Source organism: Manis javanica, chromosome 1, assembly GCF_040802235.1.
Source record: "Manis javanica isolate MJ-LG chromosome 1, MJ_LKY, whole genome shotgun sequence".
Classification (NCBI taxonomy): Eukaryota; Metazoa; Chordata; class Mammalia; order Pholidota; family Manidae; genus Manis; species Manis javanica.
The window spans coordinates 167,320,092-167,333,867 of record NC_133156.1 but is presented as its reverse complement, the minus strand read 5'-3'; the positions used below and the strand labels follow the sequence as shown (position 1 = coordinate 167,333,867).

At 42.8% G+C, this 13,776-nt stretch overlaps 1 protein-coding gene across 2 annotated transcripts in view; it reads right to left on the bottom strand.

Annotated features, from left to right (window-relative positions):
- NT5DC4 (5'-nucleotidase domain containing 4) overlaps positions 1 to 12,667 on the bottom strand; it is a 28,916-nt gene extending 16,249 nt beyond the window's left edge. For both annotated transcript variants that reach the window (XM_017667151.3, XM_017667152.3), the window contains exon 1: positions 11,672 to 12,667. The gene's annotated coding sequence lies outside the window, so the exon portion shown is untranslated. The remainder of the gene's footprint in view (positions 1 to 11,671) is intronic.
- Between the last annotated feature and the right edge of the window lie 1,109 nt (positions 12,668 to 13,776).

Below are 13,776 nucleotides of genomic sequence, written 5' to 3'. Positions count from 1 at the left end.
CTTGTACACATAAGTCTGGGAAAACCGTTCCATTCAGGGATCCAGGTTGAGGATGAGGGTATCTGTGGAGCTAAAGACCCAGCAGCGGGAGGGCCCTTCAGAGAGGGGAAGCAGGGGAAAGAATTGAGCGCAGAACCCCAGGAACAGCCGCACAGGGACAGAGACAGGACAGGGGCTGGCAAAGCTGGCTGAGAGGAGCAGCGGGGTCTGCAGGAGAGACGTGGAGAGGGAGCTGTCTCTAATCCATAGAGGGAGCTGTGATCAGGGGCCCTGCTGCCGAAGGGCCAAGTCAGAGGACACCCAAATGCCCCTTCACATGGCAACAGGGAGGTCACAGGAGACCTGGACCAGTGGGACAGCAGTGGCAGGAGGGAGTGGCAGTCAAGTGACAGCAGAGGGTAGGGAAGCAGGAGCAGTATGCAGAAGGCTCTCCTGGCAGGCGTGGTGGCCGCTGGGCTACAGTAGCCAGACTGATGAGCAAGGAAACATGGTGGGGCTGCAAGACCAGGGGCCTCAGTGAGTGACAGACAGCAGAGGAAGGCAAGTGGGCTACAGGGATGGTGTTTGTCCACCAAACGGGGGGGATGGTAAGAATGTCCTTGAAATCTTTATTCATAATAATTCCAAACTGGAAACAACCATCAGGAACAGAATGGATGAATAAATGGTGACATATCCATCCAGTGGAATTGGCAACAAAGAATAAGCTGTTACCTACAATAACACAGATGAATCATGCAGACATACTGAGCATAAGGACTCATGTGCTTTACTGCATGTACATTGTACCACCATTAAAAAGATTAAAGATGATGGAAGTAAGGTTTCCGATGTGGAGCCATCCGGGAGCTGACAAGGCCAAGTGCTGCCGTGTGTGGGGCTGACCCAGATCCAAGCTGGGCGAATGGAGTTGGGAGGGGAGAGAGCCCTGTGCTCCACAGACACAGAAGCCACTCAGTAGGTTACACAGACCATTGTAAAACAGCTAAGAAATGATTTTTGCAAGTGGGTATCCCTGTAATAGTTTATTCACAGGCTCTTTTCCAATGAGGCTGCCGATCCTGGCTGTCCTTTCTCTGACTGTCCCCAGTTCTGCCCCAATTCCACTGCAGCTCCCGCACACCCCGTACCACCACTGCTCACACCATTCCACACCCACACTAAGGCCAAACCTGGAGAGGGTTTTCAGAGAAACTGTGTAAGGGGCTTCTTTTTCCCTCAGATTGTGTTCCCAACCAGCAGACTTCCAGCTCTCCTGCAAACGGGACTTTTGAGAAGCCCTCCTTGCCCCATCCACTCACCAGCCACCCCTGCGCCTGCCTATGTGACACAGGACATACCAGCAAGGCCACAGGAGACAATGAACAATAACTGCCTGGCGCAGCAGCTATGATAACCCCAAATTAGTATCAACCCCAAAGAGTTAGAACATTGACTTCATGAGTCTTAATTTTCTCTTCTATAACATAGATAGGTCTACATTAGTTTTTTTTTTAAGCTATGTTAAAGAGGCATGTGTTGGAGGGGTAGGTCTGCCAAGGGGCCAATTCACAAATCCTCTAAACTCAGACTAAGCTAAATCCAGGCAGCAGCCTGCCTGCGAGGCTCAGAGCTCCAACCAAGGTACAGCTCCTCTGGGGTTCTGGGCAGCACAAGCCAAGCCCAGTGCCAATATCTGGGTCGGCAGGAGAGTGACCTAATTAAAAACACAGGCTTATTCTTGGACAAGGAGCCCCAGTTAAGGCACTTGGGTGGCCACAGCACAAAGGCACATCCCTAGAGGTAACCGGAATAATACTCATGTTCAATAGCAGCAACTTACTTTTGATTATAAAAGTAGTACATATTCATTACAGGCCATTTGGAAAATGCAAAAAGTACAGAAAAGAAAATCCTACCCAGAGACAGCCTGCTCTTTTTGCTTATTTCTTTTTTTTTTCTTTTTTTTAAATTTAAGACAGCATACCATCTGACTAACATTTTATTTTTTTTATTAAGGTATTATTGATAAACACTCTTATGAAGGTTTCACATGAAAAAACAATGTGGTTACTACACTCACCCATATTACCAAGTACGCCCCACACACCCCAATGCAGTCACTGTCCATCAGTGTAGTAAGATGCCACAGAGTCACTATGCCCCTTCTTTGTGTTACACTGTTCTCCCCATGATCCCCCACACCTTGTGTACTAAACATAATACCCCTCAATCCCCTTCTCCCTCCCTCCCCATGCACCCTCCCACACCCCTCCCCTTTGGTAAACACTAGTTCCTTATTAGAGTCTGTGAGTCTGCTTCTATTTTGTTCCTTCAGTTTTGCTTTGTTGTTATACTCCACAAATGAGGGAAATCATTTGGCACTTGTCTTTTCTTTCTCTGCCTGGCTTATTTCACTGAGCATAATATTGTCCTCCAGCTCCATCTATGTTGTTGCAAATGGTAGGATTTGTTTTCTTCTTATGGCTGAATAATATAATAATATTCCATTGTGTATATGTACCACCTCTTCTTATCCATTCATCTACTGATGGACACTTAGGTTGCTTCCATATCTTGACTATTGTAAATAGTGCTGCAATAAACATAGGGGTGCATATGTCTTTTTGAATCTGAGTTGTATTCTTTGGGTAATTCTAAGGAGTGGGACTCCCAGGTCAAATGGTATTTCTATTTTTAGTTTTTTGAGGAACCTCCATATTGCTTTCCACAATGGTTGAACTAGCTTACATTCCCACCATTTTTGTTTATTTCTTCATGGTCACTTTTTACATATTTACATGTTAGATGCTTTGGGAGAAATGCTTATTCACATAATATAAATGAAAAAATATACAAAATTATAAACAGCACAATCCCAGACTTGTTATATAAATCACAGTTGTCAGATGGATATGGTTCTGTATCCTGTTTATTTCTCTCAGTATTAAGACACAAATATCCCCCCATCTTGTTAAATATTCAGCTACTTAGTTTCTAATGATTGGATAATATCCATTATGTAAGATAATTTATAAATTATTTCCCCATGATGGGACATTTAGGCTGTTTCCAATTTTTCAAATAATTTGACTATGAATTGCCCTGTGTATCTCTGGTTATTTTCTTGACCTAGATTTCTATAAGTCAGAATTACTTTAGGACTTTCTTAGACATTGCCAAAAGGCTTTCTGAACATTGGAGGCAATTGGCACTGCCTCTATAGAGCATGGGTTTTCATCATGCCCGTGGCATATCTTGAGTCCTGTAATAACAACCAGAGCCTCTTCATTAATTGATGGTAAATCAGATCAAACACAGAGGCTGCTGTTAGCAGGTAACCTGTCCTCAGAGCCACCTGGGACCTTGTGCCTGAGCACAGCTCCTGCAGTGTTTCCCAGAGTAAGTCAACTTGTACAAGGTTAGGCTGCCATAACAAACAGTCCTAGTTTTAGGGGCTTCCGACAAGCAAGGTTTATTTCTCACCTGCATTACTCATAAGATGTGGGTCAACTGGGGCCTTATTCCAAATGTCTTCTTGTTCTGGGACCCAGGCTGAAGGGTCAACTCCTGCCTCCATTCTCATGGCCAAGGACAAGGACAAAGGGAAGCCCACCCTGGCTCTGAAGGCTTTGTTTGGCTGTGGCAGGTGTCACTCCCACTCAATACCACTGTGCCAGGGAGGTCCTGGAGCCAAGCCTGATGCCAATGAGGGGAGGGAGTACACTCCTCCCACACGGGCAGACCAAAGGTCACTGCAGGGGTGGGGACAGATTCCCCTACTAATGACAATATCTGGGAACAGAATACAATTGACCACAGCCATGAGCTCTTAGAAAGAATGCTCAGTGTTCATCATCACATCTTGGTACTGGGTCTGACATCAGGAGTGTCTGGCAGCCAGAATCCCCCCTCATACTGGAAAGTCCTGTGCCCTAGAAGCCGTCCCCAGTGGCTAATGAAGGGGGTCACCTACATTTGCCTTATGTGCAAATACAAGAAAAAGTGCGTGTGTATGTGTGTGTATGTATTTAGGTATATACAGGTGACCCTTGAACAACACAGCTTCCAGAAAGCACTGGAAACCCGAAGAAGAACAAATAGCAACAGTGACAAAGCAAAACAGTGTTCCCACTCCCACAGGTCAGGCCCTGCATATGGCTGTGGCGGTCATGCCCCTCACTGCCTGCCATCAGCCCCTGCCAGGGAGATGGGATCAGAGAATAGGGCTGGACTTCTCTTGCATGAGTCAGGAGTTTTGCTCCTGGGAAGAAGGCAGAAAGACAAGGAGAAAAGGGACCAAGGGAGAGCAGCAACATGAGTGGAGGAAGCCCATGGCACCCCAAGATAGGGCACCCTAAAACAGGGCCACCTTCTGTTCCACTGTCTGCCTCATATCCCCACGTCTGCTCCAAACCCTCAGAAAGCCTCCCACACCTTTGCAGAACCAGCAGGCTCCTTTTCAGAAATCTATAGGGCTGACATTTACCATCTGGATGCGTGGAACAGGGAAGCAACAGTGGGACCAGAGCTGAAGTCAGAGATAACACAAGAACACAGTCCCAAGGGAGAGGGAAATGGTGGCAGTCTGGAGAGCGCTTTGGATTTCTAGAGGGCATGGGGTTTGGGTTCAGCCAAGCTTATGTCTAGATAAGCCTGGAGCCCACAGTGAATACTGAGTTATACGAGCAAAGGTCTTGAGTGTAGAATGTCCCTGCACAGGTGGTGGTGGCAAGGGTGGCCAATGCCATCTGGAACCTGCTGCTGGGATTGTCAGGGGAAGCTCACATTGTCGGAGGCCTTCTCCACACCCTGGAAAAACTCAAAAGGCCCCGAAGAAATGCCACATTCACAGTGCATTTGCATAGGACACCGTGTCAATGAGTCACTGATCTGGGACGCTTTGCTTGATTACCCACTTGAACTCTGTACAGAAGTCACATCCAGGTGGACTAGCACAAGCTCCCAGGTCCCCTGGTGTGTCCCAGAAAACCTGATATCAAGAAGGGATCACTGGGGCTCCATGGAACAAAGGTGAGATAATTATATAAATTTGGGAAACACTGGGATAAACAGGATTTGTCATTGCAGGACCTCTCAGAACTTTAATGTTCTGATATGTATTACGAGCCCCCAAGAGAGGAATATGATAGACAGTGTTTCTCAAACTTCTTTGACCATTGTATCTTTTATTTTAGACCAGTCTCCCAGACCAGGACGCCAAGGAATACATTTTGGGAAATGCAGCCTTAAATACTTCAAGGTCAGTGGGCAGCATTAGGCAGACCCATTGAAAGCAGAACTTTTTGGTATGGGGACACCTTGACTCAGGTATCACATGCCAGCCAGGGCTGGTTTCATCTGGAAATACATTAGCCAGGCTTGCCACACACAGCCTGAGCCTTGCCTGACATGCCAAAGGTACCACCAAAGTCTCCACCCCAACCTGTTAACTGTAGAGATTGCAGAGGAGTGGGATTCCGTTTTGTAGGGGGAGAACATTCACATCCTATCTTACACACTTCCATTTTGTCCATTTTAAAAAATAACAAATATGTATTTCTTTGTGAATTCATATGCATATAGTGGATTTTACTCTTCAAGTGGACTCAAGGGAGCATGGATCTTATCTGCTTTGTTCAATATTGTCTCTACTGCATCTACAGTGACTGGCACATGGTTGGTGCTCATTAAGTGTTTGTTGAACAAACCAAGCTATGAGAAGGTAGAGACAGTAGCTACAGGAGGAAAGAAGGCAGAGATTGAAAACCTACTGAAGGACAAGGGAAAACTGCGTTCCAGCTTTAAAAAATGAAGTTAAAAATATTTAAAGTGATTAATTAAAAAACAATGTCAAAAGAAAGGCAAAACAAGCCACATACTAGGAGAAAATCTTTGCAAAAGACACATCTGATAAAGGACTGTCATCCAAAACATACAAATTACTATTAAAATGCAACAGTGAGAAAACAAACAATCCAATGTAAAAATGGGCAAAAGACCTGAACAGACACCTCCTAAAGAAGATATACTGATGATAAATAAGTACATGGAAAGATGCTCCATTTGATATGTTATTAGGGAATCACCAAGAAGATAATGAGATACCACTTCACTTCATAGAATGGCCAAAATCCAAAACACCACCAACAAATGTGGACAAGGATGTGGAGCAACAAAAGCTCCAGGACATTATTGATGGAGATACAAAATAGCATAACTGCTCTGGAAGACAGTTTGGCAGTGTCTTACAAAACATACTCTTACCATATGATCCAGCAATCACGCATATTGCTATTTACCCAAGTTAACTGATAACTTATTTTCAAGCAAAAACCTTCACACAGGTGTTTGTAGCAGCTTTATTCATAACTGCCAAAACTTGGAAGCAACCAGGATGTCCTTCAGTAAGTGATGGATAAACTACAGTACATCAGGACAATGGGCTATTATTCAATGCTAAAAGGAAATGCGCCATCAAGCCATGAAAAGACTTGGAGGAAACTTAAATGCATATTATTAAGTGAAAGAAGCCATTCTGAAGTCTTACATTTGCCAAAGTCATAGAATATACAACAATATAAAGTATGTGTGTATATATATGTATGTATGTATTACGTATGTATACACACACATGTATATATACATATTGTTTCTATATATATGTATATAATGTATATAATATAAAGTGAACTCTGAAGTATACACTTTGGGTGGTTATGATGTATCAGTGTAGGTTCATCAGTTGTAATAAATGTACTGGTGAGGGATGTTCATAGTGGAGGAGGCTGCGAGTGTCAGGGCAAAGAGTATATGGGAAACCTGTACTTTCTGCTCAATTTTTCTGTAAACCTAGGACCACTCTAAAACATCTAGTTTACTAATTTTTTAAAGCAATTCTATTTGTAAAATTTATAAGTGAAATGATACGATGATGATGCCTGGAGTATGTTTTAAAATATTCCAGGAAAAAAACTCTAGGTGACAGATGGAATAAATGGCAAAATGTTGATAATTGTTAAAGTTTGTAATACGAACACAGGATTCTTTACACTATTCTCTGTACTTCAGTGTATTTTTTAAATTTCCCTTAATATTAAGTTCTTTTTTTAAAAGCAATGATCCAGAGAAAGAAGTTACAAATAAGATAAAAAGTGAGAATAAACCTGTAGTGCTGAATTGGCCTTGGAGTTATCAGTATGAACTCATTTGTAGATAGATGATACATAGATAGATAATAGATTAGATAGATAGATAGATAGATAGATTACAGTGTATACTATATGGGTCAGTATTTCCTAGTTTCATCCACTGAAAGGGGCTGAAAGCAATGACACCCCAGTAGCTGTGAGCACACCTAGCATTCAGACCTTGGTTTCTAATACCATTCTCCTATAAAAGGAATCAGAAATCCTTAGAGAGTGGTTGATTTCAAGGTGGAGACAGAGATAATACAAATGATCCTGGAGCATATTGTGCCCCTGGAAAGTAAGGAAATACTAAAAAAAACTTTTTAATAAAAAGATGAGAGCATATTAAAAACAAAAAAACAGGAGCCATCTGAAAGAGCTCCCAATGGCCAAAGTTGAAATAATTTGAGAAGCAAAATAAATAATAGCATTGGCTTATAACCCCCAAAATAAAATAAATATCCATGAATTCCTATTGATATAAATAAAATAAACAGGAGAGAAGGGACAGCACTTCTTTACAGAAGATTTTCAATTAATAAGCATAGAAGTACTGAAGGAAATAGAAAATCACCTTTAGAATTCACAGTCATCATGAAAGTCCTGTGTGTATGTGTAGTTTAATGCTCTACTGTCACTATCTTAAAATTCTATTAAAAATTCTTAATAATATTTGCAAGAAGGGGCCCTATATTTTCATTTTTTCCTGGGCCCCAAAAATTGTGTAGCTGGTCCTGGCTGCAGACAAGACCCATAGATGAGTGGTAAAATTAGTGGGTGAATGTTTAAGGGAAAACAGAATACTTGCATAGCCTCAAATCATCTCTCCCAAAATACTTGTTAACTTGGAGGGGGGGAAGGGAAGGAAGAGTAACTTTACAATGGAGGGACAAGGCAGACACTCTTTACCAAATGATCAAAGTTAATATCATGTACCCCATATGATGCAATAAGAAAGGCACATCACTTCTATGTTATTCTTCCCTCAAAGCCATAACTTTAATAATGAGAAAACCTTGGACAGACTCAAATTGAGGAACACTCTACAAAATACCTGACCATTTCTGTCAACAATTGTCAAGGTCATCAAACTCAAGAAATGGACATAGATGGGAGAAAATTAAGAAGATATGACATCTAAGTGGAAAATAGGGTCCTGGACCGGATCTTGGAACAGAAAAAGAACATTAGGTAAAAATTTAAGGATACTCAAATAAAATCTATAGGCTAGATAACAGTGCTCCATCAGTATTAATTTTCTGGTTTCTGTAATGGTACTATGATTATCAAAGACATTAATATTAGAGGACACTGTGAGGAGGGCACAGGAACTCTGTGCTATCTTCATAATTCTTAAGTCTAAAATTATTTCAAAAATGTTAAAAATGTGTTTAAAGCAATCACGATAAAAAAGTACCGATGAAATATACCACATGCGAAGCCAAAAGACGTGACATACTACAGGGAGGAAGCCTGCAACTCATATCACAAAGGCCAGATCTCCCTAATATAGAAAGAGCTTCTAAAAGGATATCAATAATCCAAAAAGGAAAAATAACAAGTAATTCAAAGAAACACAAATGGCTTTTAAATAGATAAGAGATTATCAATCATAATCATAAGAGAAGTGCATATTAAAACCACAAATTATTTCATCCAAAGAAAACAAAAGCACTAACACACAGATACCCTTTTCCTATGCACAAATACATAGACACTGTATATGTGTGTGTGTATATATATATATATATGTATATATATATATGCATAACATCATGGTGTACATATTATTCAGTAACAAATCATTTGTTAATTTGGACATTCCTTTATGTAAGAACATAGAAATCTACCTCTTTCTGCTTAAGGCCATGATTTCTAGAACCATATTAAAAATGCTTGCCAGTTTTTAAAAATAAAATTAATACACGCATATCATGACAAGTTTAAAAAATAAAACTACAGATACCAATTTTCACCTATCAGACTGGCAAAAATCTAGCAAGTTGGTAATCTGCCCTTTGGTGAGGCTGTGGAGAAAGAGGAACTTTCACACATATACTTTGTAATAGTGTAAATTGGACAACCCCCTCAGGAAGGCAATATGCCAGCATCTGTCAAAATTAAGAGAAATCCTTTGACCTGAAAGTTCCACATTATACTTCAGGTTGACTTGACAACGTCCAAAACACCACATGTACAAGCACGCTCCTCGCAACACTGTTTAAAACAGCAAAATAAATGCTCTTCAGTAGAGGGCTGCTTAAATGACTAAAGTCCCTCCAGAATAGAACGCCTTATACACACAACTGTGAAAAAGGATGAGGAAGTTCTCCATCTGCTAATAAAGAAAGATCTCCAAGGTATACCAATAACTAGGGGGGTGGGGGGGAGCTGTAGAACAACAAAGAGGTTATATGACACTCTGGGTAACAAAGAGGGAATAAGAATCCATATTCATATTTGCTTGTATTTGTATTTTTAAAAACTCTGGAATAACACATCAGAAGCCAAAAACAGGATTATAGAGGATAGGAACCAGAGGTAAGGAGTAAGGGAGAGAGAAACTTTTCATGGCACACGTGCTCATATTTTTGGATTGGGAGTCGTGCAATTGAATAAGTGTTAGGTATTCAAAAAATGAAATTAAAAACCACAGGGAAATTATCATAAAGAGAAAACATGATTACAACCAAAAACAAAATTGTACCTTGGGCACAACAGTCATCCCTTAGAATGAAAGATGTATTTTTAACTTAGTACTGACGAGACAAAAAGCATGCATAAGACCCAAACATTCCAACATAATTTAAGCCATATGAACACACAAAATGCTAGTGTAACAAGGTGATGTTACAAAGGAAAATGATGAATAGACCCAGTAGTTGGATGCCAGAGAACCAGCTGAACCACCAAATTATGAGAAACTGTAATGTACATTTTATTTTACTCCTGTTACATGACTATGGGAAAAGTAAAGATGTTGCTTGTCTGTTAGGTATAAGGAAGAAATAAGAAGGAAGGAACAGAGGAACAGAGGGAGGGAGGACCAATGTGTCCACTGGCAGGAATGTAAATAGATGCATCCTTTTTGCAGGGCAGTTTTGCAATATCTCTCAGCACTTTTAACACACATGCCCTCTGACCCAGAAATTCCTTTTCTGGGAATTTACACAACAGATAATTAAAATGGCATACAAAGATATTTAGTGCAGCATAGTTTACAGAGCAAAGACAGCTACCAAAATGTTTACCAACAGAAAACTAGTCAAATTATGGTGTGTTCTAATATGGCCGTGCTCTGCAGAATAAGGTAGGTGGTCTGAAACAGAAAGATGGCTGTGCTGTTCCCAAGTGACAAAACAAGTCATGGTACAGCCAACAGCACACTTCTATTTGTATAAAGATAAGAAGTGAAAAAGAATAAGCACGTCTTTAGAAAATGTCTGGAAGGATCCTCTGGTATCTGCTAACAAAGGGTAACTGAGGAGTGAGACCAGGGCTGGGCACTGCAGGGAGGGGCTGGGGAAGGCCAAATGGAAAACATTTACTTTTATGAATATATTATGTTTACCCAGTGCATGTATTACTTTGTTTTTATTGTGGTAAAATAAACTTAACGTAAAATGTACCACATTCACCATTTTTAAGTGTTCAGTTCAGTGGCATTAAGTATATTCACATTGTTGTGCAACCATCACCACCATCCAGCTCCAGAATGTTTCATCTTTCCAACCTGAAACTCTACACCCACTAAACAATAATCATTTCCTCCATCCCCCAGCCCCTGGTAACCTCTATTCTATTTTCTGTCTGTATAAATTTGTCTCTTTTCATGTAAGCAGAATCATACAATAAAATACCTTTTGTATAAGACTTTCTTCCCTTACAACATTTTCAAGGCATGTGTCAGAATGTCATTCCTTTTCACAGCTGAACAATATTCCATTGTGTGTATAAGCCACATTTTGTTTATCCATTCATCTGTTGGTGGACACTTGAATGTTTCCACCTTTTGGCTCTTGTGAATAATGATGCTGTGAATGTGGGTGTGCACTTATCTGTCAGTCCCCACTTTCAGTTTTTTTGGCTAAATGCCTGGAAGTCGGATTGCTGGGTCCTATGATAACTCTATGCCCAATTCCACAGCATCTGTACCATTTTACATTTTACATTTTACATTCCTACCAGCAATACACAAAGGTTCCAAATTCTGCACACTGCGTTACTGTTATAAAGCTAAAAATGTATTGAATTTTTTTAATGTCACTACTTTAATGTAATAAGAAAGTCTAGCTTTTTTTCTCTCATTAAAAATATTGTCAGATTATAAATTCCTGGACACAAGGATCTGTTAAGAAACTTTATTGGGTGGAAGCCTTCCTGGGAAGGGAGGAAGGACTATTCCTGATCTCCTGGCCACCACGGCCTGGCAGCCTGCCTATCCCATCTCTCCCCCAGGCCACAGCCCCCTCCCACCTCCTCACCCCTTCTCCCCTGCTCACCTTCCTCCAGCCACACCAACCTCCCGCTGTTGTTCCAGGCCCTGGCTCTCCTTAGCATTCTGCCTTCATCTGTCCAGAAGGGATGGAGGCCTCCTCTCAGGCAGGCAAGGGTGTGTCTGCGGTCCACGTAAATTCTGAGTAGATGGGGGCCTTCCTAGGCCCTTCCAATCTTAGCGTCACGGCCGTTCCCCCGGTGGGCCTCAGGGCCCATTCACAGCTGGTCCGCGTTGGAAGGCCTTGCACTGGGAAATGAAGAGCACCAAAGAGAGTTTCGGCGGCATCAGACAGACCCCCAAGAAGCCTGTGTCTGTGGCTCTGAGCCCAGGGTCTCATCACGGGCTGCCAGTCTGAAGGCAGAGCCCTATTCTTCTGCCCCAGACCTGTCTGAACAAGCCTGCCCAGAAAACTCCTTCATCCCACCTTCTGCTCCCCTGCCCACCCACAAGCCCCAGACTCAGGGCAGTGAGACCCACGGCACCCACGCCTGCTGGGGACAGGGAGCTTGGGCCTTGTTTCAGGAGAAGGAGCTAAGCCGCTCATAGCTCCGACTCCAGTTCCCTCCCTGCAGGAGCCCTGTGGGGTAAAGAACAGCCCTGTGCAGTGAGAAGAGTGGCCAGATGCTCAAATGCTGTGTGTAAGGTCGCCCCGAAGTGAGTGGGGAGCTGGGCCTCAAATCCAGACTTTCTGATCTGTTCTTCTTTTTTCTTAAAACACCTGTGTCATCGTTGTGTGCTTAACACTTTCCTAAGTCTTGATATAAACAAATTCATGTGACAGTCTGGATTTCAATGGTTCACAATTCCACTATTTTAATTTTCACAAGGGAGCCAAAGATCCTGTATTAACCCAGGCTGGCAAAAGACTAGCTGAGTAGGGAGAACTGTCTGGGACCCTCTAGGCACTGGATCTTGGAATGCGCCTGCTGAGCCCACTTTGTGTGCTCATTTCCTTCCTTAGGGGCACCTGCTCTTTCCCCAGTGACTCCCTCTACCTCTCCCTTCCCTCTCTCAGCTGTGCACACCCACCCCCACCCAGCTTTACCCCAGCAGGACCCTCCTACCTGGCCTCAGGGTGACCAGGGTAAAGCCACAGGATTGGGGAGAAATTGAGCCCAATCTCTGGGGCCTAGGTGACTCCAGTGTCTGATCTGGGTGAGTGCCAGGGCCTGGCCGTGGAGGGCACACACAGGCAGGTTCAGGCAGGGGAGATGCAGGGAAAGAGCAAGGCTGGCTCTGGCCACAGGTCCCAGGTTCAGTGCAAAAGGGAAGCAGGTATGAGGTGATCAAGCAGACCCTCTGCAGGGAGGAAGAAGCTGTGTTGGAGGGGGACCAGGCAGGTGGCAAAGGTGGAGCACAGACTCTGCTGGACCAAAGCAGGAGAAGCTGGGCAGATATAGGCCCTAAGGAGTTGGGGTGGGGGTGGGGGTTCCTGTGGTTTCTGTTTCTGTCTTACTGCAAAAGCCAGAGGTCAAGTTCAGGCTTGCTGGTTTCTGGCAAGAGTCAACACGGTAACCTAAGCCAAAAAAGGCATTGAGAAGAAAGCCAGAGAGTTGATCACAGAATCGAACAGCGGAAATGAAAGTCAGGAGGAAGGGCAGCTATAGAGGCCCAGGGAGCAAGAACTGACCTGCCACACCTCCCACATGAGTCAGCACCAGCGAGCTCTCGCTGGTTCTAGCCTCCCTCCACAAGGAAGTCAGCGTCCAGGAGAGCCGGTCTGGCTGGCCCAAGCAGAGTCACATGCCCTCACACCCTGGCTAGTGAGGGGTGCCTCCCCAGAAACCACCAGACCTTGGATACGAATTTCCTGGAGGGAAAGGGGCTGCTGCATGCAGAAGAGTGAATGCTGAACGGTCGGGCAACCAGAAACCTTTATTGCACTCTTAAAGTAGAAGAACCAGCCTCCAAATCTATCCCCAATAATGAGAATTTGAATTGCTCAGTGGCTATAAAAACGTCCAAGAGATATGGTGCCATGTCACTAAACAAGTCCCAAACACTTCCTCTAATTTTATGAATTTTTTAAAATTGAAATTTAGTTGATATACAGTATTACATGGTTTCAAGTATACAACACAGTGATTCAACAGTCATCTATGTTATTAA